The 27,461-nt window shown below is 38.3% G+C and overlaps 2 protein-coding genes across 3 annotated transcripts in view; one reads left to right on the forward strand and one right to left on the reverse strand.

Moving 5' to 3' along the window:
- CMSS1 (cms1 ribosomal small subunit homolog) overlaps positions 1–27,461 on the reverse strand; it is a 415,355-nt gene that overhangs the window by 355,829 nt on the left and 32,065 nt on the right. The gene's annotated exons all lie outside the window — the stretch shown is intronic.
- Positions 1–27,461, forward strand: part of FILIP1L (filamin A interacting protein 1 like) — a 337,453-nt gene that overhangs the window by 286,177 nt on the left and 23,815 nt on the right. The window lies entirely within an intron of this gene.

Consider the following 27,461-nt stretch of genomic DNA (forward strand, 5'->3'; position numbering starts at 1 on the left):
AGCTGTTTCCCAGAGTCTGCATTTTATTTTTTTTAAATAGGCAAGCATCAATTTTGAAAAAAAATTTTTTTAAATGACACACTTCAATACTGTTTCCCTTTTATTAACTTAAAAGCATATTCAAGGAACAATCACTCATTAAGACCCCTTTTAAAAGTTAAACAAGATTTATTGTGGATACATAATGTCACAGTGGCTCTCCAAGTAAGCATTTCTTAGTCTTTGGGACAATCTATATGATAGAAAAGTTTTAGATCGAATGAATGTGAATTTTTACATTTACAAATAAAGCATATATTAATTTTATGCTTAAATTCATTTGCCCTTTTATGGTGATTATGATGAACTGTTAAGCCCTGGTATTTTTGTGATATTTTCCTAGTGCTGTGATGGAATCTATAGTAACAGCCAATATAAAAACAGAAATCAAGCTTTGAGCTTCCTAATTTTCAAGTCTACTTGCAATTACCATTAGCTTGCTTTCTCAAATGGCTATAAGTTTTGTTTTAGGTTTCTCTGCTATCCCTTCCCCTTCAAAAAAAAAAAAAAAAATGCCTTTGGTAATAAATGGATTTTGAGGTAAAATAAAATGTGGGAAGAATAAAATTCCATTAATTCTTCTTAGGTCATGTTCTGTCTATATCTAGTGCTGCAGGGCAAAGTGAATGCTTTTACAAGGTGAAAAGACAAAAAAACATAGCCTCCTATTTAAGGGAAAAAGGAAGGGGGCAGGAAGAGAACTGTTTACAAAAGACTGAATATTGTGGAGCTGGAGTAGTAATCAGAGGATGTAAAGAAATATTGGTTTCATCCTGCTTCAGAAACTGAAATCTGTTGTTCACATAGCCAGTCATTGTATTTTTTAAAATCTAACACATTTTACCTTTAATTTATATTTGACTATGAATGTAGCTTTAATTTAAACTGATTGTTTACTTTTTGTAAGTTACCTTTAAATAAGGATTTAGAGATGAAGAGACACTCCATGTGGAGCCACCAGCATCACAAACTTTCAAAGAAATATTTCTATGACTGCTTCTGCCATCACTACAGTATTTCTGGGCCACCAACCCAATCCTTAAGCTTGATGTATGCTACAAAGACTTTTACAACCTCCTCTGGCTGGTGGTCAGTTTCTACTTCAAATGTTAGGTGCACTAATTAATTCCTAGTGGATCCTCACCAAAACTGTTGTAAGCACTCCTACATCCCTCTTTTTTTTAAAAAAAAAAGCAGAGTTGAGATTCTCTCTCCCTGGACTTTTGCACTAACATTATTTCCCACTGGGAAAGAAAGCTGGGCAAGCAAAAGTGGGAAGGCCCTCCAAGGAAAGTCCCTTGGTTCTTTTTCAGATATGGAGGAAGAACTCCCCTTTCATGATTGTTCTCTCAGTTGCTTTAGCAGATTAAGACAGGACAGCAGCAATTTTAAATTGTCCAAGAACAGATAACAACACATTAGTAGTGTTCTTTCTCCAATCTAACTATCCTCACATTCCTATGCCCTACTGGTTCAAAGTAAGATTAACTCTTAAAGATACAATTATTATTTTTTTATAACAAGCTTGAGGAATAATGCATTTGTGTTTTGGGGGGAAGTAGGTAGAGGAATAGGTAGGTTAAGTGTATTATGGGGCAGGTAAGGGTGTAGACAACATACACCCAACTCCTTGTTTCTGTTTATGATAACTACTGATTCTAGCCTAAACGACAGTTATTATCAGTAAAAGAGAACATATATTACATCAGAATAGCAAACATACAATTCCACAGATATGAGTTTGAGAAATACCTTGATAGGTTCTTTTGTATGGACAAGGGGATGCCCCAGGTTATAGTGTATTTACACACGTGTACATAAACACCTGGCAGGAAATGTTATAGCTGTAAGAGGCCTTAGAGGCCATCTGACCCAAATGCCTCACCTTGCAGAAGAAGCTGAAGTCCACAGTATAACTTACTTCAGACACACAGCTACTCAGAGGCAAGGGCCCTTGAATTTGGGGGTACATTCTTTGGTTTCTCCTTAAATTAGTGTTAGGAAGAGAAGAAGACAATAGCCCCAAAAGTCTCAACATTGTAAGTGTTAATTTGGATATAAAATCCATTTAAAAAAGAAAGTCAAAGGTTCAAAGTTCTTGTTAATAAATAAATATAGGCAGCAAGAAGGCAGTAGGAAAGGAAGGAGGTGAAATTAATACAGTTCAACCAGGATACAACAATGGAAAGGAGGTGATAAAGAGACAACAGAGAAAACAAATAATAAATGCACTTCAAAGTTCTCTGGGTGGCAAAGTTCACTCTCTGCTTTGAAGCTGAAAGGTGACCTGGAAAGAGTGTGTGCTCTATAGTCAAAGACATTTATGTCTGAACCACTAACTTGACAAGCGACCTCTCCTCCACATCTTCCAACTAAGCATTTTGCACTCCCCAGACCTCCCCCATTAGCAGGTTTCCTTTCAAACTTCAAGTGACTCAGTACCTTAAGAACAACCTCCCCAAAACAGCAGAGGAAGTTATCAATGAAGGCTGTAAACTTCATTGGTGATACTTACCCTGCTTTACTTTCCTGCACATCATGCACTGCTACATGACATCAAATTACAAATTAATTGCTTATTTGTTTATTGTCTGTCTCCTGAACTATAAACTCCTTGAGGGTAAATTTCACAACCAATTTATCCCTAGCACATAGAAAAGAACCCTAGGTATAGTCAGTAGATGTGTCAAAAAGAGTATTGGATAAATGTACAAATAAATTAAAATGTAGAAGCTTTGCGGTAAGAAAAGAGTATTTCTAAAAACAGTGCACTAAGAAGAACCTCTTCTAGACTTTTTTTGGGAGCCCAAAACAAATCTCTGCCACTATTTGAAGTAACCATATAGAACTGACTTACAAACACAAAAACCAGAAAACAAATTAGGCTCAGATGAAGTCACGACAGTGAAATCTGCTTTGTACTGTACAGTATCTGTTGTGTAGGCAGACTAAGTCAGATGTTTCTCTGCTCACTGCCCACCTCCACCTACCTTACCTTAACTTCCTCCAAAAATAATGTGAATAAAGGTGGTGAAAGAGTACCAGGTGAATCACTCTGGGACCTGGAATGGACTCTAAAGAAACATGAAGGAGCAGAAAATAGTGGTTTTGTCTTTAATGAAGGGAAGACTCCTCTGTTTTCCCCTAATCTCTGGGCCTCAGATGAAGGCCTGGAAGATGCAGACATTGGGTCCAAACAGTTTGTACTTAACAGTAACTAGAAATCTGCAGACTGCCTTTTCCCAATCATACACTTTGATTCCCAAGTTACTGAGGGTAGTCCAAAGCATCTGCCAGGTTTTACAGAAGCAAAAAAAGGAGTGATTCTCCTATAATCTTTCAAAGTTAGTTAACTCCAATGTCAACCTATAAAGCCAGCCTAGGGCTTTTAACTCCTCAGGAGCAGCAAACATTTACTGAGCATCTACCAGGCATTATGCTAAGCACAAGGCAGGACAATAGACCCAGCAACTAAGTTCTCTACTCACCACACCATGTCACTAACCCAGCTACACCTACTAGCACTGACTAGCACTGTGTTGATGACAAGGACTAATATGATCACCAGTGGCACTGGCACAAAGGCTTCAGTCATGGTCCAGGGTCCCTGCTCTTTCTTAATGGACTGATAAAGCAATGTAGATAAGACAAGTCAATTGTATATAAAAATTAAATAAGGATTTTAAAAAGTGTGGAACTGTTTAAGACAATTCAACAGACTAGTCCAAGCTTGCTTGCGTAGTGACACTAAATGGACATGGACAAATAGTGTTATCTCAATGATAAGACTAAAGAGCAGGAATAATGGCTCATGAATCAAAATTCTACTCTTCCTGGCTCTGCCATCCATCCACTGGTTAAGCTTCCTATAGCCTTGGCTTCCACAAATCTAAAAAAAGGCAACAACGTCATCCACCATAAGTATCTCTCAATACTGGGAAAGACAGACTAGTGGGCAGTAACTGAGGGAGTTCTGATCAAGAAGAGCAAAAGGCTATACAAAAATACAAGCTACTGATCTATCAATACCCACACAACTCAGCTAAAGAAAGTGGGAGGAATTGGAGGGGGAAAGCCCATACTTAAACACAGAGGAAATATTAACATAACTGTAGCTATTGAGCCTGGAAGAACTCCAAACCATTTTACCAAAAGCAGCCTCAAGGATGAGGTCAGCCCTCCAGGATTGGCCGCTCTGACAGGAGCAAAGCTGCCAGATTTATCTTATCTCATGGCCCACCAGTCTTGGAACAAAAGTTTAAAGGTGAACTAAGTTTCTCTCTCTCTTTAAAATTCCTTTTTTTTTTTTTTTTTAAGTGAATCAAAACAAAAACAAACCTCTGAGCAGAAATTCTAAGAGGAATGTAAAACATTCATCACATTTGGGCTGACAAGACTTAAGTGACTGCTGCTATTACATTTGAAGAAAAAAAAGAGCTTCTTGGCCTAGGACCTTGGTTGGCAAACTGTGGCTCGCGAGCCACATGCGGCTCTTTGGCCCCTTGAGTGTGGCTCTTCCACAAAATACCCTGGCCTGGGCGAGTCTATTTTGAAGAAGTGGCGTTAGAAGAAGTTTAAGTTTAAAAAATTTGGCTCTCAAAAGAAATTTCAATCGTTGTACTGTTGATATTTGGCTCTGTTGACTAATGAGTTTGCCGACCACTGACCTAGGAGCTTGGGGAGAGCATGAGAAAGTTCCTAGTTCCTAGCTCTTTGCTAAGACAAAGGGCTATGCAGTGAGATGCTGTGTAAGTCCCTTAGCCTTAACTTGTTTGTCTATTAACTAGAATGGCAGAGGAGGTAAATCACTGTGGAATTTTATGAAAAAGTTATCATTTGCTGATAAAGGGATGATTATCTATTCTTTAAAAATAATATCAATCTATTATCAAAATGGTTAAAAACTCATTAAAATAAATACATTATACTTGAGGTTACATATTGTCCTTTAGGCTTTCATACAACTGGAAATATCTGAGATATTTCAGATAAAGGTGATAACAACCTTGTCAAGTGATTTGGAGTTCCACTCATTTCCCCTAAAATTATGCTTCACAAGATTCTTCTTACGGTCCCATAAAATTCAATGGGTAGAGCAAAGATGCAAAGAATCACAGGCAGAGTTAAGATTCTCTGGCTGGATTTCCCCCATCTAAACTTTATTTAAATTTGTCTCCAAGTGATTTCCTCATTTCACTGAATGGTTTCCTCTCCAAAGAAGTGACAGGAACAAGAGGAACTACTACTCTACTTCTCCTGCTCTAATAATAAGTAAATTCTGAGAATTTTACAGTCATTCAGCCTACGAGGGGGTTATGCTCCCCTAAAAAATGGTTCTTCTCAGCCCTCAATCATGTATTTGGTCATCAAGTATGTACTGAGCTCAAACCCATAGAGGGGACAGAGAAGTATCAAATCCTTCAAGGAACTTACAGTTGGTTCAAGAGCAAAACAAATACACAAAAGCAAACTAGAAAGTGGTATAAAACAATAGAATATTTGTGTCACAAAACTGTAAGGTCTGTGGTGACTCAGAAAGGGGGGAATCAGTGAGGGTTAGACAAGTTAGGGAACATTCATGGAAAAGATGGGAACTGAAATGTAAATGGAGGCTATTGAACAGAGCATTCCAAAAAGGATGGCAGATTTCTTCCTTGGAAATGTCCTATGAAAAGGGAATATGAGGTAAAAAAAGAAAGAAGGTTTGCATCAGGATCTGAACATCCAAACTCTGATAATTAAATACTTCATCTATCTGTCAGAACAACCTCGACCTTCATAGAAAGGAAGGCACCTTAAATGTTTTCGATCCTTAAAGTGAAGATTAAATGTGATACAGCAGTTGGCACAGTGGCAGAACCATAGCAGCCTCTCAGTAAATGGTACCTATGATACTCTAGTTATGCCAAGTCCCCACGAGGATAGTGCTCATCGTCATATGGGGCTACAGGCTTCTGCCAGATGGAGGCACAAGGTGTTGCCTCAGGCCCAAAGAGGAAGTGCCTTATAGGATGCAGTCTGAAGAGCTCTGTTCTCCTATACCCAGCTATAAAGTGAAGTCAGAGATTAAGCTTGTTGGAGAAAATTCATGTCTCTAGTGCCTAACATCTCTGAAAAAGCCACTGTGAAAAGCGAAGTTATCCTTTATACTGACGTCCTTGCTAGAAGGGAATTCCTCCTATGAGAAACCCAGAGGAGTGTTCCTAAATATGTCTTCGTCACCTGAGATAAAAAGTAAGTTACCAAAACCTGGCTGGCTTACCTAAGTGGTTAGAGCATTGGGTTGCAGGTTCAATTCTCAGTCAAGGGCACATACCTTGGTTGCAGATTTGATTTCTGGCCCCAGTAGAGGGCGCCTGTGGGAAGCAACCAATCCAAGTGTCTCACATAGATGTGTCCCTCTCTCTCTCTCCCTCTGCCCTCCCCTAATGAGTAAAGGTCCAAAGAGAGCAAAGGATTTAAAACCTAGCCTGGAATCTCCCTGTTTGTTTTACCTTGAAAGTCCTACCATGCCTTCCAGGCACACATAAAAACAAATGGGTAAGACAAATCTTATAGCTTATATCAGATCCTAGACACAGATAATAAATATTCCCTTTTCAGAAACTAATAATCTAAATACTTCTTCCCAGGTGTTAATTTTTCAGTTTAATTGTACTTTCAATTTAGCATAACTTTTAAGCATACTTATAACCTTGACATATAAAGAACCAAAAATAAATCTGAATCACATGAAATTCCAATTAGGGTTTCCATATAGTTATGAGACTTGATAAGTCATAAAAAATCTCTTCTGGTGGAGCCCGGCCGGGTGGCTCATTTGGTTGGAGCCAAAAAGGTTGCAGGTTTGATTCCCAGTCAGGGCACATACCTAGGTTGCAGGTTCAATCCCCAATGGGGGTGCGTACAGGAGGCAATTGATTGATGTTTCTCTCTCACATCAATGTTTCTCCAAAAATCAATAAACATATGTTATGGTGAGGACTTTTTAAAAAATCTCTTCTGATGGAAGGAAACATACATTTTTGATGTAAATTTGTATACAATACTAATGGAAAGAAGGGAGGAAATGACTTTAAAGCTTTGAGGGGGATTTTGTTCTGTGGAAGTGAGATTTGAGGCTCATCAAAAACCTGTGTAAACCTTGGAAACGAAATTATATTGCTTTCCCATGTTGCATCTGAAGTGACAGGCAGATGAGGCAATGTCACAGAGTTAAGTCAGCAGCAGATTTGGGTCTAATATTCCCTGTCCATTGGATGCATGGCTCTTCTGAAAGTAGCTTTTCTGTTGTTTTGAGAATTGGGGTTTTGCTTTTTTTCTAAAATGCTGTGAATGAGTGAACTTTAAAAATGAGATATAGTGAAGTCAGTACTTTTTCAAAAATACTTTTTTTTTTTTAACTACATAGTACAGAACCTGAAATAGTTTGTCCTCCCTTAGAATTCAAATCACAGGATAAGATATGGTCAGGGGGAAAAGGATGGGCATTCATATAATACATACATGAAGTACACTATAGCTTTTTCTTTAATTCTGCTATGAACAGAATTTCTCACAGAGATAAACATAACTAAATGGGTGAAACTCTTACTCAAGCACAAAACCAGCAGCAGAGCCAGGGCCAAGGGAAGTGAAATGTAAAGTCATTGCTCTCACCTCTAGCAGGTCTTCTGCTAACCACTATAACATCTTGATGGAATTGCCCCTCACTACACATGCTTAATATTGTCTAGAATACATTCATCTTAAAAGAACCCAACTTAGAGGAGAGAAGATAGGATCAAACTCTGTGTACATGAATTCTGTCTTCTCAGAGCTTGGAAGTGAAAGAAAAGGAAAATGTAATGCAAATGCTCTGCACTGTCAATCAAGGGAATATTAAGGCTCAGATAACTGAAATAATTTTAAGTTTACAGTGTACAGAGGACATGCAAAACATAGACCACAAAAAAAAAATGGTAATTTATATTCCAACAGATTCCAGAAGAATAGCTGTCTGTAACTAAACTTTATCTATGGCCCAAACTCTAGCTCTCTATAATATCATGGAAGAAACTGAAACCAGTCATCCTCAGGAACTAGAAAAGGTGGGTAAGGGCATATGGAGGACACTCACTGTGATTCATGATCTAACTGCTCAGCAGGAAGCCAAACCAGGCATCAGCCTCCATCCTCCAACTGCCCCCACCTCTACATACTATTCAGTGCTATTAAATGTTCCTAGTTCTGTTGTCCCTTATTTACTGATTTACTATAGCTAAAATAAACGGGGGAAAAAGAAAGTTCTCTAGGGATCAAAATGTTTAATATGTTACACTCTTTGGGCTCCTATCTACCCTGTTTCTCATGGCAAACTGAATGACTTCAGTAGTCACAATAAAACCTAAGCCTTTGTTGTTGTGGTTTGTAAATTTCTGAAGTCTGAATTTCCCACTAACAAGTTAGGAAACCTTCGGTTTCCCAAGCATACCACATTAGCCGCTGCCTCAGTGCAGGCAGCAGCCACACTACAAGAAGGTGAAAGAAAACCAGTGAACTCATCCACTTTGGCACATGACTGCTTCCTCCTTTGGTCTTTTATGTTAAATCTGACAAATTGAACACCAGAGAATTAACATATGAAAGCCAAATAAAGGAGGAAAGTCTTTTTCTTAAAGACTTACAGGAACTAGGGGCTTAAAAAATTTGGGGGGGGGTTGCTGAATAAGATTTGGAAAGGTATATACTCTTTGTAGCTTTTTAAAAGGGAATGAATAAAAGAAAGAAAAGCAACTTACCAAGGAAAAATGTTAAGAGAAAGGAATTATACTAATCCTCCAAAATACCTATTTGCAATATCTGATTGAAAACAATGTGATTTGGGGAGAGAAAAAAAGACTAATGGAAATTAAAACCAGAAAATTCTGCAAGTACATCAGAATGTTCTAAAGAATCCATTTCTGTTTTCCTCAATCCACTAAGATATAAAATACAAAATGGATTTTAAGTAATAAGACAAAAACATGTAAATATTCTTAGTAAGATAAAACAAATAGGCATACACTTTTAAGGTTATAGAGTACTATGCCCTTGAAGTCTGTCTAAGACAAGGCTGCCTGTTAAAAATATTTTCCGAGAATTTTAAGTTCCTTGAAATGTTCTAGGGAAATGGTATTTATGACAAACCTACCTCCCCTGGGGAATATGAGATGTTATTACTGGCAAAGCCACAAATTTTTAAACCATCCAAAAATAATTATGAATTTATGCCAAATGACTAAACTGGCCTTATTTTTACAATGATTAAGAGAATATTTGCTAATGTCTCATGATCAAGGCTCAAAGTAGCCATGAACCTACAGAAAATACTGTGACAAAACAGTGGATTGCAAGTGGTGGTGATTTTCTATGCTTTTGACAGGCAGGATATTACAACACAAATTCACTGGGGAGGATGATTTGCATGTGAGATATATGAGATAGGAGATGTGGGTGTATGTCACGGTGAGAAACAGGGTTCGGGGTAAATACTATATTGGCATTGTGGTTCTGCCAATTACTAGGCAGGACCTTTGCAAATTAACTTCTCCGAGCCTCATTTACTTATTTGTAAAATAAAGACAATAAAACTTGCCTGCTATAACGGTTTCCAGGATTAGCATGCTATACGTGACATATAATAATTGCTCAATAAATGGTAATTCTGTTACAGATGATAAAAAAAAGAAACTATATACTATGTATCTGTTGCTTACAGTTACTCCCTAAAATGGGTCCTAGTTTAGAATTAGAATAGGTGTAGTTCAAAATTTAACCAATATTTCTTGAATACCAACTAAGTATCAGGCACTGTTCTTAAGACAGAACTACAGCATTGAATAAAACAGACCAATAATTGAAATTGACCAGTTATTGAATAAAACACACACACACACACACACACACACACTCCTACTTGAATGAAGTGTACATTCTAGTAGGAGACACAGGCAATGATCAAATAAGTAAAATATAGTATGCCAGATGGTATTAGATGACATGAGGGAGAGAGTCCAGAAGCTCGCTGGGGAAGCAGCCAGTCCTAACGCCACAGGCCCTGTTGTATTCAAAGAACAACATGGAACCTGGTGTGACTGGAACAGAGTGAGCAAAGTAGGAGGGGCCAGAGAGCTGATGAGGTGAGGACAGAGTGCAGGAATGAACAAATGAACACTAAGAACACGGAATAGGAGAAAGAGGAAACTCTTTGGAGATCAATACTCTGGGCTTTCTGGCATGTAGTCTGGTTAAGTGGAAAGAACACATGCTTCGCAGTCAGTGAGTTTTTATTCTGGTTTGGTTATTTTTGCTGTTTGGTAATTATTTTACCACTCTAAATTTTAGTGTTTTGATACCTAGCCTCATCTGTAAAACAGGAATAATAATTATGTAAGAATTAAGTAAAATCAAGTAGCACAGAGTAAACCATCAGTATACTTGTTTCTTTCTCACTCCAAGCTAAACCCCTCACTACACAGCAGTTGGGAACCAGAGTCTGTGTTCCAGTTCTAGGTACCGTAACAACCTTGCATGTTATTTAATCTTCCTGGGCCTTAAGTTTCTCAACTGAGAAATGCAGATTGTACACACAGACCTTATAAAGACAGATATATAACTAACAGTCCAAGTACTATTTTAAAATTATAATAAAATAATGTTACTGTTAGTTTATCTTAGTATCTAAAGTTTAAAACAGCAAAAGTATATGACTCCCATTCTTTTACCTTATTTGATAAAATATCCTATAAGTTAAAAATTGTTTAGCATGGCCCTAGCTGGTTTGGCTCAGTGGATAGAGTTGTCAGCCTGTGGACTGAAGGGTCCCAGGTTCGATTCTAGTCAAGAGTACATCACCAGGTTGCAGGCTCCATCTCCAGTAGGGGGCGTGCAGGAGGCAGCCAATCAAGGATTCTCTCTCATCATTGATGTATCTATCTCTCTTTTCCTCTCCCTTTCTCTCTGAAATCAATAAAAATATATTTTAAAAAATTGTTTACATGAAGTTGTAAAGGTTTATTTAACAGTCATGTATTTCCATTCCCCTTTCTTGCCCTCACTTAAGAACACCGATCTAATAGAAAGATTGCCAAGACAATGTTAAAATGCAAAAATTGAGATGATGAACAGTGTTTATTTTAGAGTAAGCTATTTTTATATTAAAAAGGGAGAGAATAGGAATCTTTATATTTGCATGTTTACTTGTAAAGACACTCTGAAAGTACATATAAGAAACTAATCAGTGGTTACAGATTGGGGGAGAATGGGCAGATGAAGAATGAGATGGGAGGAAGATACTTTATAGTATACCTTTTATTTTTTTAAATATATTTTTACTGATTTCAGAAAGAAAGTGGGAGGAAGAGATAGAAACATCAATGATGAGAATCATTGATTGGCTTCCTGCTTCACGCCCCCTACTAGGGATCAAGCCCACAATCTGGGCATGTGCCATGACTGGGACTTAAACCATGACCTCATTCATAAGTCTACGCTCAACCACTAGCCTCGCTGACCAGGCTACAGTATACCTTTTAATGTACATATTTTGAAATATATATTATATATTTAGGAATGCTTATCTAAAATCTAATAGTAAAATTCAAACATGCTTGAAGGGTTAAAAATGAGCAAAATAAACTTTGTATAATTACAAAGTTAATTATACAACAATATGAAAACTACAAATGACCTGTTTCTTGAACAATTTGGACATCCTTCAACCTATTACTTTGTATTTTTTTCTGAAATTCTCAAAAACATTTTTCAATATCCTCAATAGTCTTCACATTTTTCACTACGGAAACCAAGCCCAACAGTGGCACATATAGAAAAAGACTGTTTCCTCCAGGTCTATGCCAAATCAACTATCCTACCCCACCTCTGAGTCCCCCAAGTAGACATGTCTAGGAGCATCTAATCCTAGCAGAGAAAATGCACATTCACACTCAAGGGATGAAGGACCGGGTAAGATGACCAGAACATCAGAGAGGCTTTGGAAGGCCAGCTATTAGCACCCATTGTGATTTGCTGGCATTTCCGTGGATAATGCATATTCAAAGCATCATTCTCTTCCAAGAAGGGAGAAGAGCTATGGTATAGATCTATGAACAAAAGAAAAATGGAAAATACTGGCTGGTCTCAAATACACTTGAGCATCAGATAATGAAGAAGAGTCATGAATGTAGATGAATGTAGAGACAACTAACACAAAAAGATCAAATAGAATTTTTCCAAAAAATTAATCATGCCTTAAAATTTTAGGTGGGTTTTCACTAGAGGTGATTTTTTTTGTTCCCAGATTTTTTGCAATGTTGGGAGACCTTTTTTAAGTAGTCACAACAGAGCCTGGGGTTACTGGGTTACTTCTGGCATCAGTAGGTAGAGACCAGGAATGCTGCTAAACATATACTACAATGCATAGGACAACCCCCATAACAAAGAATTATTCAGCCCAAAATGTGAATTGTGCCATGGCTAAGAAACTCTGGCCTACAATGATAACCAGTGTGGCTAACCATGTGCATGGCCTGAAGGTGGATCACACTAGACCGATTATATAATTGTATCTTTCATTCTGATGTAAATTCTGACTCTCTCTCCCAGGTGACTCCTTCTTTAGGCCAACCTATTGTGGCTGAGGTATTCTTCTCTGTTATCTCACCATGAATACAATTTTCTACTTCTAATGGTAACTAATATGTACTGTAACAGACAGTATGCTAGGAGCTTTTGTATGGATTATTTTACCTAATCCTCTAAACAACACTATTATGAGGGAGGATCCAGTATTCTCTCCATTCTATAGATGAGAAAAATGCAGTCAAATGGCTTTCTCAGTCACACTAGGTAGAAGTGGGAAGCCAAGATTCAACTCTGAAAATTAAACTCCAAAATCTGAATTTCTCCCCCAGCACTACCCTGCGCCCACAGTATTCCATTGCCTCTTTCCTATGGTGCTTCAGGGTTGGTGAGTCATCCTGGCTGCTTCTTGCTACTCAACCACCTGCACTGTTTACTGTCATCTATTGCTGTGGCCCTTTCCTAAAAGAAGGCTATCTTGGAACCAAAGAGATAAGACACAGAAGAACACTTCACAAGGAGTACAAAATCAACCACAGAAAGGGGCAGGAAGGAACGAAGAGAATGATCAACAATGAAAGTGTTAGGAATCTGGGGATAAGCCCAATATCCCCATCACATCACCAATGGAAACTTAAAGTCAGCTCTACATGCCATGTACCAGGCAAGGTACTCACAGGAATTCAGGAGCACATGTGCACACATATACACACACACACCTGTGACAATACAAAGCATCACATCCTGGATAACTTTTTGAATGCTTCTCCTTAGAGAGACAAGGCAACTAGGGGAAGGCATCATGGCTACGTTAGGTCCGGGCAGGCCTTGAAGGATGAGGGAGACACCCTCCTGAAACTTTCAGTCTGCCAAGGACCTGCAATATCAATTCAATGAATGATAAGCTTGTGTGTGTGTGTGGGGGGGGGGGGGGGGGAGGGGGGTGATGGTGGTGATAGAAGTAGAAGTAATCAATATGGAAAGTCTGGAAAAAATATTAATATGTTGATCTGAGAACTCTTTTTCAAATAATTAAGAATCCCATGGCCAAAGGAGAAGAACACAAAAAGAAAAATGAGTAGGCTCTCCAACACAGTAGTGTATTCACAGTACTTGGTCTTTAAAAAGTTCCCTTTTGTTAGCTATACTATAGTCAAAACAAGGCAAAAAATAAAAAAGTAAAAAAATCCACCTGAGTAAACTACAAAAGAAAAATCATCTGAGTAGATATTTTTTAATGTGAAAAATTAAAATGTGGGATGGGGAGGCACAGCTCAGTGGTATTAAGTGAACATCCACTATCCAATCATTCTTTCTAAAAAGATGACAATACAGCACTGGAGAAGCGACAACACGTGATTCAGGCTCGAAGTAATTATCCCAGTATGGATTTATACATGTTGACCTTGTTGTCCCTTCCGTGTTAGTTCACATTTCCTCTCCCAGGCCTACAATGAGCACCTTTTTAAGTCTCCTCCCGGCCCTTTGATTGGGGTGTGGAGAGTCTTTCCTAGCCCAAATTCCTTGCTCTCAAATAGAAAACAGTCTCCTCACAGCCTTACTCCCCACGCTTTGAAACTTCATCTTTCAGTTTTTCTTTCAAGGAGACTCTTTGTCTAAGTCAGTTATTTTGCCCCCCACCCTTTCATTATTTTGCTTTAAAAAGAAAAAAAAAAAGAGAGAGAGATTTGCCCCAATCCCAGATCCCTCTGCTCAATTTGAAGATTTCAGGAACTCCTCTGAAGATCCTGTTTTTCTGTTAAGAGCTCCCAAGGTCCTTGTAACTAATTAAAGGTCATTTGACTATTTGCATCTTATTATTTCACTTTCCTGCTCCCTGGGGAGCCAAACAAGATTGTTTAGATGATGCAAAGTCCTGACTCAGGATGCCCCATTTTTATATTCCTCTGACACCAGAGAAAGACTCCTCATGCCCTAATTCTTATTTCACAATGAAGGAAAATAGTAATCCAACTTGCTGGATCTGGACCCATTTATGGTGTCTCTAAATGATCTCAATGATGATGACAGGATTTTCAGTAACAAAGACAGAAAGCAGACACAGATGTACACTCATACTCAGCTAGCAGATGCCCCCAAAAAAAGTGTTACTGTTCTTCTATATCTTGCTGACCAAGTCAAATGAATTGAGCATTACATTATGACTATGGTATGCTGTAGCTGAAATGTTTTTTAGAAAACCTTTGACTTGTGAGAGAAATAAAAGGAAGCAACATACATAGAATAAAGACTAGTCATAGCTATTTTTATGAGTGCTCCTAAAAATTAGACTAAACAATGAAAGGTCCAATTGAAAATCAGGGAATAGTGCAAGGAAACATAAATTATAGGCCCAAATACCAAGAACCTATCTCAGCCTAAGGAAGCTTTCCAATAAATTCTATGTAATTACTCTGCAAACTGCTTAGAACTTTGTGGTTATTTAACCATGAACAGAGCTACTATCAATGCAACAATTAAAATTATATATTAGATAAGAATTGCTATAAGATACAATCATAAACAGACTATCAAAGTTTAGCTGTGAGAACAGATGTAAAATTGAATAGAGCAGTGTGACATATGTTGCTTTCTACTTAGTAATTAACATGTAAATCAGGAAGAAAATGTAATGTATTAAACTACCTCTGAAAGAACGAAAGCAAATATAGGAATTGAGCTCCATTAAAGTGAAGTTACAAATTTTGGACAAAAATGAGATGCACTATTTCATATATCTTAAGAAAAAGACTAAACAGGATTTGATATCATCACACTATGTGGTTGTTGCTGGGAAACTATTATAAGTTCTGACCAGAGTAATCTATGCAAGTATACAAGCAGGTTTTGACAGAAGAAAGTAAACTGACAAATAAAAGCACAGTACCTTGCACACAGTAGGTGCTCACTGTAATTGCCTCAAAGTTCTGAAATGAATAAAATGTCAGCTGACCTGCACATCACTGCGGATGGACCCATTTAAAAACGAGGCAACTCAGGAGTTTCCATGCCCTAATTTCAAACGGTAGTTTTAAACAAAACCCAATGTCTTATGGAGACTGTTTTATCATTTAGGATTTTTCTAAGAACTGGGAGAGAGGGATTTGAAAGCAGAGAGTCTTCCATCTATGGTGGGGAGCAAACAACTAGTTTTATTAATGATGGAAACATTGAAGCAGTGAGTAGGCCAGTAAATCTGGCGACTTCATCAGGATGAAGCCAAGGGCTTGCTTAGTAACAGCTTCAAGGTGATAGCTTAAACCAGAGGCTTTTCCAGAGAAAGACATTTACCATTTAGGCTTCAACTGTCTATCCTTTAGAGTACTGTTTCTCAAAGTGTGGCCCTTTCAAGAAGTCTGTAATGTCAAAGCTATTTACATAACAACACTATTTTTTCACTCTCATTCTCTCACAAGTGTACAAGGAACTTTCCAGAGGCTATATGATGTGTGGTGACATCATTACTCTGACAGCTAATGGAATATATGAAACAGATTTGAGAATCCAGCTGTCTTCAATTAAGCTAGACATTAGTAGGAGTTTGCAGAAATATAAAACAATACAACTTTTCCTGCTGTTTTACTTTGAAGTTATTTTTTTATAAAAAACATGCTATTTATGTTAACATATTAACAGGCTTATTAATGAATACATGAATATTTTTAAAATAACTTAGTCTGAGCCCTGGCTGGTTGGCTCGGTTGGAGCATTGTCCCTACACTACAGGGTTGCAGGTTCAATTCCCAGTCAGGGCACATACTCAGGTTGCTGGTTCAATCTCCAGTTGGGGTAAGTAAGGGAGGCAACCGATTGATCTTTCACTCTCACATCAATGTTTCTCTCTCTCTCTCTCTCTTTCTTTCTCTCTCTCTTTCTCTCTCAAATATCCTTGGGTAAAGATTAAAAAAAAGACAGAAAAAATATCTTAGTCTGAATTTCTAATATAGTAAATATTGATAGATACAATCCACACAATCAAAAACTCTTTGGAGCCCTCAATAATATTTAAGAGTTTAAAGGAGTCATGAAACCAAAAATGTGAGAATCTTTACAGAAATGCATTGGAATTATCTGCTCATTCTTTCCCAACATCGTACAAAATCTAAGAACAGGAAACCACCCCTTTTTCATCTCAGTATAGCCCCAGCACTAACTATAGTCCTTTGATGTTTGCAAATGAAATGAAATAAACTCTTGCCATATTCATAACACCAAAACTCTAAATTCAAGATCCACGTAGTGAATATAGTACAGTATTTGTCTCCCAAAAATAACAGATGAGAAGCTAAACTGACTCTGAAGTTGTTCACCACTTACAGGTTTATTTCTATAGCTAACAGAAACAACACAATGCCATTAATGGTGTGTGGAATTGATTTCATTGCTAGATAATCACCCTAAGTTTATACGGGCCAGTTGTCTGAAGAACTGGAAAAGAATCTGGAAAAGTAGAAACATAACTGATGTGTTACAGTGGTCAGGTTATAGATGAATATTTCCATTTCAATTTCATTTGCTGTTGATGTAATGTTGCTTGTGTAATAAACAAACGTATTTGTCCAACACAGTTCTGGGCTCTTTGGAAAAAAATAAAAGAACTACTCCTTTGCAGAAATGAAATAACAAAAGGAGAGTAAGGGGCTAGGATATGGACTTTTACCACCAAACTCTCTTCAACAAGTAAGCACATACAGTTCTAATGCAGGGATTTGAATAAGGAAGGGACAGAGATGTTCCAAAAGTCTCAATTCATTCGAGAGGCCAATGTACTTGGAGAACACCAATGGGAAAACCATTTACAACTCATTTTCTTAAATATCTAAAACCAGGCACATGGTAAATATTAGAGCATCATCTTTAAAAGATGAATAAAATTACTTGGAACAATGTTATAGTATTTTCCCCAGAAGATATATTTGTTTGTTCTTTTACTTATTCAAAAAATATTCATTTAGTGCCCTCTACAGGTAAGAGCTTTGCAGTAGACACTATAGAATACAAAAATGAATCAGACATGTGCCCTATTCTTAACAAGCTTATATTTTAGTAGGGCTGATTGTAATGTACAAAAATAAGACAAAAGTGGTGAGAATTATAAATTATTATGGGTATGACTGGCATTATAGCATTTAGGCACACTATATGTTTCATATGTGTATTATATGATGCATATTACTAACACTCAATGTCTCACACAGTTGGAAGCTAAAATATATAGTCACACATGTGTGCTAACATGTGTATGTAAATACAAACTGAAAAGATCCTCAGAATGTATCATTTTAATAAAGAACCAGCATTATAGTTAGTATCAAAGAATATTCAAGATGACAGATGTGATATTTTGAAAAACCAAGGAACTGGTATTGCACATAATAGTGATAAACCACAATAAGTTAACAACAGTTCTAAGCCATAATAGAAACTCTAAAGAAAAGCTGTAATAAGATACTGCTTTAAGCCAGTTTGGATTTAACTACTTCACATTTGTATCCATAAAACCAGCTTCCACAACCTGTTTTTATTGGACAGGATTCAGTGAATGTTCTTATAATCCTGTGATGTCAGTACTCGAACATGAATATGAGTACTCCAAGACAGTAGTCTTCAATCTGGAGTACACATACCCCTAAGCGTACACAAAAATTTTCCAGAGGTACAAGCATTGGGGAGCTTTAAGGAAACCAATGTCAACGTCTGCAGCCCACACACATGCTTTCCAAGACTGATCTACCAGAAAAAGTGCTTGTGCTCTGAGTTGTTTCTTTCCAACAACCCTTTCAAAAATTATCTTCTTACTTAAAATCTTACCAAATGCATCTTCATGGATTGGAAACCCCTCTGTGGCACAAAGGGACAACTCTAGAAAGACATTCCTGAGAGGGTCCAATGAGAGAGCAGCTGCAGTTTCAGAACCAACCACTGGATGGAGCAGTGCCTATTACTTAATCTGGGGAAAACTCAGCGAAGTTCCCATACTTCATTTCTTTTATAAATAAACTAGAGGCCCGATGCAGGAGAAATCGTGCAAGGGGCTCAGCCCTCACAGCCCCAGATTTGTCCAGAAGGTCATCCAGACAGTTGTTCGGCTGTTGAGTCTAATTAGCATATTAGCTCTTTATTATATAGGATGGTATTTACACATTTACCTAAGTCGGTGGTCAGCAAACTATGGCTCTTTGGCCCCTTGAGTGTGGCCCTTCCACAAAATACCACATGCGGGCGCGCATGTACAGTGTGATTGAAACTTCGTGGCCCATGTGCAGAAGTTGGTTTTCGGCTCTCAAAAGAAATTTCAATCATTGTACTGTTGATATTTGGCTCTGTTGACTAATGAGTTTGCCAACCACTGACCTAAGTTGAAAAATGAAGTCAAACTTTTCTTGAGCATCTGATTTGACTGACTGGTTTGCCAATAATTATTTTTAGATTATATGGCAGAGGTTAATATATATCTTTTGGAAGTATTTAACCTTGAATAAAAAAATTCCAGATGCCAGATTTAAAATGTGTAAAGGGGTACTTAGTTTTTAAAAATTACTTTAGAACTAAGTATTGAAGAGAAATAATTTTTTAAAAATCCAACTTACAATAGCAGCAAAAAGGATAAAATTTTTAGGGATAAATTTAACCAAGGAGGTAAGCAATCTGTACAATAAAAAACTGTACGACATTGATGAAATAAACTGAAGACACAAATAAATGGAAAGATATTCTGTTCATTAATTTGAAGAATTAACATTAAAATGTCCATATTATAAAAAATGATCTACAGGTTCAATGTAATCCCTATCAAAATTCCAATGGCATTTTTCACATAAATTAAAAAAAGAATCCCAAAGCAATTTTGAGAAGGAAGAATGAATCTAGAGGCATCACATGTCCTCTAGAACAAACCGCAGAACAAAGCTATAGTAATAAAAATAGTATGGAACTGGAATAAAAACAAATAGATCAATGAAACAGAACAGAAAACCCAGAAATAAACCCATCCACATATAGTCAATTAATTTTCAACTAAGGAGCCAAGAATATACAACGGGGAAAGGACAGTCTCTTCAGTAAATGTGCTGGGAAAACTAGACATTCCCATGCAAAAGAGTGAAACTGGACTTACATCATAAATATGTAAGATGAAGCTATCTTACATTACACACGAAAATCAACTCAAAATGGATTAAGGATTTGAAACTAAGACCTGAAACTATAAAACTCATAGAAGAAAACATGGTCTTGGCAATGATTTTTGGAATTCATACCAAATGCAAAGGCAAAAAAAAAAAAATAATTAAACAACCGAGACTACACCAAAGTAAAAGCTTCTGCACAACAAAGGAAACCATCGACAAAATAAAAAGGTAACCTATGGAATGGGAGAACATATTTGCAAACCACATATCTCATAAGGAGTTAATATCCAAAATATACAAGGAACTCACACAACTCAATAGCAAAAAACCAAATAACCCAATGAAAAATGGGCAAAGGACCTAAATAGACATTTTCCCAAAGACATAAAAATGGCCAGCAGGTACATGGAAAGGTACTCAACATCATTAATCATCATGGAAATGTAAATCAAAACCACAATGAGACAGCAATCACACCTGTTGAAATGTTTATTATCAAAAAGAGATAATAAATGCCAGCAAAGATGTAGAGACAAGGGCATTCTTGTCCACTGTTGGTGGAAATATAATCTGGTACATCAATATGGAAAACAGTATGATAGTTCCTCAATAGAACCACCAAATGACCCAGCAACCCCACTTCTGGGTATATATACAAAGGAAATGAAATCACTGTCTTCAAGAGATATCTGTACTTCCCCTGTTCACCATTATTCACAATAGCCAAGATAAGGAAACAACTTAAGTGTTCAACACAGATGAATGGATAAAGAAAATGTGATTTCATATATATATATATATATATATATATATATATATATATATATATACACACACACATACACACACACATATATATATATTAATATTATTCAGCCATTTTAAAAAATCTTGATATTTGCAACAACGTGGATGAAACTGGAGGGCATTATGCTAAGTGAAGTAAGCCAGGCAGAGAAAGACAGTATGTACTGCATATCACTTCTATGTGAAACCTAAAAAAAAAAAAAAAAATTTAACTCATAGAAACAGAGTAGAATGGTGGCTGTCAGGGGCTAGGGGGGTGGAGTGGGGAAAATAGCAAGAGGCTGGTAAAAGGTTACAGTTATAAGATGAATCAAGTATAAGGATCTAATGTATGGCATGTGACCACAGTTAACAGTACTATGTGCTATAATGAAAGTGATTAAGATAGTAGAACTTAAGTGTTCTCATATACACACAAAAAGATGAATATGTGAGGTGATGGTTGTGTTAATTTGGTGGGAATCCTTTCACAATTTATATGTATGTCAACTGGTAATGTTGTATACTTTTATCTCATAAATTTATTTTTTCAATCATACTCCAATAAGCTAAATTTAAAAAGTAGATAATGTGCTAAAGAGAAGTGCCGCAATTACTCTTCTAGTCATACATAATAAAATAATTATTTTAGGAGAAATAAGAAGACACATTTGAGATATGAACTAAAAAGAACGCAAGCACAATGATGAGAATTTTTTGTTATGTTGACAGTTTTTCTAATACAGAAAGTGTTCCTTGAAAAAGACACTTTGTATCTGGACTAGGTCCATGCAATAGTTTTTGTTCTTTGTTGGAGAGGCAAAGTAGTATGCAGAAACAGCACAGTTTTGCCCTTCCTGACCTTTCTGACCCTAAATTTTCATAGCTGTAAAATAGAGATAATAATCCCAAGCCATATAAGCTTACCATAAGAATTAGAACCAATAGTTGTACTGATTTAGTTCACTGCTTGGCAACACATTACTGACACTAAACAAAAAATGGAAGTTCCAAATTTTAGTCTTTGGGCTTTGTGAGAAAAATCACAAATTGGACCTAAAATTATTTACTGCCTTTTTTAGGTGAAAATGTAGCTACTGAACAACCACCTATGCTGTACATTATTCAGTCATTTTTCCAGTAATGTGAACAGACGCCAGCTCATTTAGTCATGATGTTCTCTGTGAAAAAATGGATGGCCCTGTAGGTCAGAAATATAGGCAGTGTCCACACATTGGGATACAATCCTATATAATAAAAGGGTAATATGCAAATCGATAGAACGGCGGAACGACCGGTTGCTATTGACGCTCACTGACCACCAGGGGGCAGATGCTCAATACAGGAGCTGCCCCCTGGTGGTCAGTGCACTCCCATAGGGGGAGCGCTGCTCAGGCTGGTGAGCGCAGCAGTGGTGGCGGGAGCCTCTCTTGCCTCCACGGCAGGGCTAAGGATGTCCGACTGTGGCTTAGGCCCGCTCCCTTTAGCAGTCCGGGAGCCCTCAGGGGATGTCGGACATCCCCTGAGGGCTCCCGGACTGCTAAAGGGTACAGGCTGGGCTGAGGGACCACCCCCCCAATGCACGATCTTCATGTACCAGGCCTCTAGTCAATAATGAACAACTGGCTAAGTTAATATTCAGCCAGAATACCATTTCCAGAAAATAAACATGTAAACAGTAAAGCAGGGGTGGGGAACCTTTTTTCTGTCAAGGGCCATTTGGGTATTATAACATCATTTGTGGGCCATGCAAAATTATCAACTTAAAAATGAACCTGCTGTATTTGGTCAAACATTTAATTAACTCACCCCAAATGCCTTGGCAGAGCCAGACCAAATATTTTTGTGGGCCTTATATGGCCTGTGGGCTGGACTTTCCCCACCCCTGCAGTAAAGCCTTGCTATCCATAATCAATCCTGGCATCATCACCTGGTAGCTTGTTATAATGCAAAATTTGAGGCCCATCCCTACCTACTGAATTGGAATCTGCAATTTAACAAGGTTCCCAGGTGATTCAAATGCACCTTAACCTGTGAGAAGCACTGCGTAAAGAACAGGCCCTTCACAGGGAAGATACAATCACCAGGTGTATATGTAATTCAGGTGGGAACTTTCTGTTTCATCTGTTTAATTAAAGCTGAGTAAGGCAGGACCATGGAAAGTATAACTTCTAATGACAGACTGAAACACACACACACACACACACACACACACACACACACACGCCCTAAATCAGTGTTTCTCAGCTGGGAACCAATGCCTCCTTCCCCCTGTCCCCCTACCCCAAAACATTGGGCAACGTCTGAAGCTATTTTTGGTTGCCACAACTGGGCTGCTAATGGCATCTAGTGAGTAGAGTCTAGGGCTGCTTGCTCAAACATCTTATAATGTACAGGACAGTCCCCAAAGAATTATTTGGCCCCAAATCTGGGAACTATTCATGAAAAAGGGAGCAATAATTGACTACACAGCTCTGAAGGAATGAATGTCATATGTGGACATTCTGCATCTAGGGTCTAATACTACTTTCAAGATTATGAGTCCCTGTTTAAAAGCTCTGAAAATCACTTACCTGCTTTTGCTAGGAAACCCAGAGTCAACGATAACCTATATTAGCATATAAAGTCAGTCAGCATCAATGCCTAAAACCTGGTAACATGCCAAGAAAAAATGGAGATGGAAAACTAAGTTACTGTTTGGGTTAAAACCCAATCCTACTGAAGAAGGAAGTGGACTTCGACCCTCAACTCCACACCCTCCTTAACCAAAAGACACCAGTAGTCTATACCTTCATTGTCCATAACCCCTTGTCTGCAATTTCAAAAATCTAAAAACTATTCAAAGTTTTTGCTAAATTGTGACAGCAAAGCTTCTTGTCTGAACTTATTTAGATACTAGAGGCTCAGTGCATGAATTCGTGCACAGGTGGGGTCCCTCGGCCTGGCCGGCGATTGGGGCTGATTGGGTCCATGGGAGGTTGGCCAGCGGGGCGGGCACGAGAGGTTGGCCAGTGGGGGTAAGGGCTGCGGGAGGTTGGCTGGCTGGCCCAAGTGGGGCCATTGGGGCAAGCCGACCATGGGGAAGGGCCATGGGAGGTTGGCTGTGGCAGCGCACTGACCATCGGTGGGAAGCTCCTGCATTGAGCTTCTGCCCCCTGGTGGTCAGTGCGCGTCATAGTGACCGGTTGACCTGTTGTTCAGTCGCTTAGGCTTTTATATATATAGACTAGAGGCCCATCCATGCACTGGTGGGGTCCCTTGGCCTGGCCTGCGGGGATCAGTGGACCTCCGTGCCACCGCAGCCTGGCCTTACCTGCCAGCTTGTTGGGCTCCAGCCCTCTGTCGGTGTCGATCCCGCACAGCACGAAGTAGTGCGTGAAGCGGCAGGCAGCTAAGGAGGAGCCTGAGCCTGGGCTGGGCGCCGCTTCCACTTATCCCAGCCCCACTGCCACCACTGCTCAGGCGCACAGGGGGAGTGTCCACAGGAAAGGCTCGTGCCACGGCAGCTGTGCTCACCAGCCGTCAGCCTGGCATCTGGTGCCCATTTGTCAGCTGAGCGGCACTGACCACCAGGGGGCAGCTCCTGCGCTGATGGTGGATGCTCCTAACTGCCTTTCTAAAATTTGAAAACTTTAGCATTTTGAAAACATTTGGCTTCAAAAGTTTTGGACAATGATTGTGGGCCTTAAATGACTAAATGACTAAATTACAGTTAACACTTAGCAAATATTTGCTGAAAGCATTCATCTATATATATTTGAAAGACAAAAAAATACTGCTAGTCAAATATGTGTGTATATGTTCATACACACACAGGGAGACACTTATATATTCATGTACATACACATAGATATCCCTGCATTAGTAATTAGCAGTGTGACAATTAGCTTCCTTGTTTAGGACACTGCATACAACAGGCAAGGCTTGCAGCTTCAAATTCTATAAAGACAAGATAAGTGTGCAAAGAAACACTTCTTTTCTCCAAGACCGTAAACTAACCTCACAGTTCAACCTTCAAATGCTCCTGGATATAAAGCAAGAAATAGTGGATGATTTAGGGTAAGCCCATTCACCATATCAGAATAAGTGCTAATTCCAATACTAGTAGCATAACTAGTTTGTCTCTCTCCACCAGTCTCTCTCATACATATACACAATCCCACAATGTATAATAGCATTACAAGCACCTGACTGGTTCTGAAAGGTTTACATCAGTGGTTGGCTATCCTAAATGATGTCTGGGGGTATAACTCTTTCTGCGTATAAACTCCTATTTCTGTCCTGGACACACTTAACCTGCTTAACCAACCAGCTTGTTTACTGTCATATGGACTAGCCCAGGGAAATACTAGTAGCAGATTGTTAGGAAGAAAGTAGTAGGAAAACGCTGGGAGCAAATGTATTCAAATCAACATTTTTATTGCCTACCTTTTAAGATGGGGATTGGGAATAGGCAATTTTCAGAAACCATAAAAAGATACATGAGTTTGCACCATGCGGGAAAACATGCATCATGCTTGCTGCTGAAAATCCTGGAAACGTTTCAAACTTCTTCAAAATCCTTTTTGCCTGCCATGGCACTGCCAAGATTCACTAATTGCCATTCAATATTAATGGCCTTTTCATTACATTGATAAACAATCTTCCCTCTTCTATATCCTAAGGCAGTGGTCAGCAAACTGCGGCTCACGAGCCACAGCGGCTCTCTGGCCCCTTGAGGGTGGCTCTTGCACAAAATACCACGTGCGGGCACGCACATACAGTGCGACTGAAACTTCGTGGCCCATGCGCAGAAGTCGGTTTTTGGCTCCAAAGAAATTTCAATCGTTGTACTGTTGATATTTGGCTCTGTTGACGAATGAGTTTGCCGACCACTGTCCTAAGGAAACACACCTCCTTCTCATGAAAATAAAATAGCATATGTATTCATTAATAAGTTGAAAAGAAATCTTGAAAAGTTTTTTTTAATTGTTCTCTAATAAAACTCTAAGAAATGTGATATAGAAGTTATCCTCAGCGCACTATTTAACATGATTTCAATGCTAAGGTAGGAGGAAGAAACACTTTGCCAAAGTCTCTAACTATTTCACCACCAAAGCGATTTACCCATGGGTTCTGCCACTGGGTTGTGAAGTCCCAGGACCATTCTGGAAGGAGCCACCATGTTTCTCTTCTCAGGCTCCCAGGTGTCTCAAGCAGGGAGAGGGACAGGGCTGAAAGCCTTGCCAAGTCTCTTGCCAAGACTGTGGATGAGATCATCATCAACCCCACCCCAGCATCCAGCCCAGCTTCTTCAGAATTTCACAGGCCACAGCCCTTGACCAGGCCTCCTGTCAGATTCTCAAAACAGGAAAAACTAAAAGTGGATCCTCCCCACAAAAAAAGCTTGGGAATTCTTACATTATATAATTATTTTAAATATGTTCCTCTTATGTAGGGTAATTACAGTTAGGATCTCAAAAAAAAACCTCTTATTTCCAAGAAGCCTATCCCAAATTAGTTTAAATGTCCTCTCAGATCCTTAAACAACTTTCAAAAAAAAAGGTTCTCTGGCAAGAATTAAAGACATGCATTGAATAATTAACTCATTCTTAATAGAAAAGATATATTAAAATATTATGTGCCCTGGTTGGGTAACTCAGCTGGTTAGAGTGTTGTCCTGATTCACTAACGTTGTGGGTTTGATCCCTGGTCAGTACACATACAAGAATCAACCAATGAATGCATAAATAAGTAGAACAACAAATCTCTCTCTCTTTCTACTAGTAAAAATCAATAAATAAAAATAAAATTAAAATGTTATTCACTCTTCATGCTTGACCAGAAAACAAATGTTTATAACTTTTCATCCATGACAAGTATTTTAGTTCAATTCTTTGGGGATTCTATTCTATTTTAGCTTCTGTATAACAATACTTCAAAGCTATAATTACACCCTCTATAATCAGCCCATTGCCATGTAATTAAGAGTGCCACAAATTTAAAACTGTGACCTTATTACTGAGGAAAACAGTGTTTGGAAGAGATAATTTATTTCATGTAAAATGCCCTCCTGTTATGCCAACACATTTAAAATGTTAAAAAGAATACTACAATAGAATCATTTTTAAGAGAAGATCATTAAGTTCCTGATAATAGAGTTTTCCTCTATCATTTCTAGTATCTAAATCTCATCAATAAGCTCTTTCCTATTAAACCCTGTGCTCTTGCCATATGTTATAAAAACTCTAAACCCCTTCAGATGCTTCTTATATCCCCCTCATTCAACTACCATCCACTATGGGGACAAAGATATATGTGAAGTGATTTTTGGCAGTGTCATGCTAGTGTAAACAGAGTTTTAATTGGCAGAGAGGTCCATCAGTGAATAAAATTATATCTTAACTACAAATCAGGAAGTTGAGCACCAGACATTAATGTACATGTATTTTAATGGTTCACGCAAACCATTTGATAAATATAATAATAACCACATTAATAAAAAAACAACAGTAATAATGAACACTTATCAAATGCTTACTATGTGCCAGCACTATGACAATCTTAAGACAAATTACCTCATTTAATTTTCATATGATCCCTGAGATAATACAATGATTGCCTCCAGTTTTCATATGAGGAAACTGAAGCTCAGAGATATTACTGTCCAGATTAATCAGCTGTGAGAGGAGGGTCAGTCTTGAAGCCAAGTCCAATTGAATCGAAAACTTGTGCCTGTTTTTATCGCCTTCAGGTGAGACTAAGAGGAAGCTGAGAAGTAGTTTATAAGGGACTAGAGGCCTGATGCACGAAATTTGTGCAAGAGTAGGCCTTCCTTCCCTCGGCTGCCGGCACCGGTTTCCCTCTGGCATGGCTTCCCTCTGGCACCCAGGAACCAGGCTTCCCTCCGGCCACTGGCAGGCACCC

The sequence above is a fragment of the Plecotus auritus genome (assembly GCF_963455305.1).
Source record: "Plecotus auritus genome assembly, chromosome: 2".
Lineage (NCBI taxonomy): Eukaryota > Metazoa > Chordata > Mammalia > Chiroptera > Vespertilionidae > Plecotus > Plecotus auritus.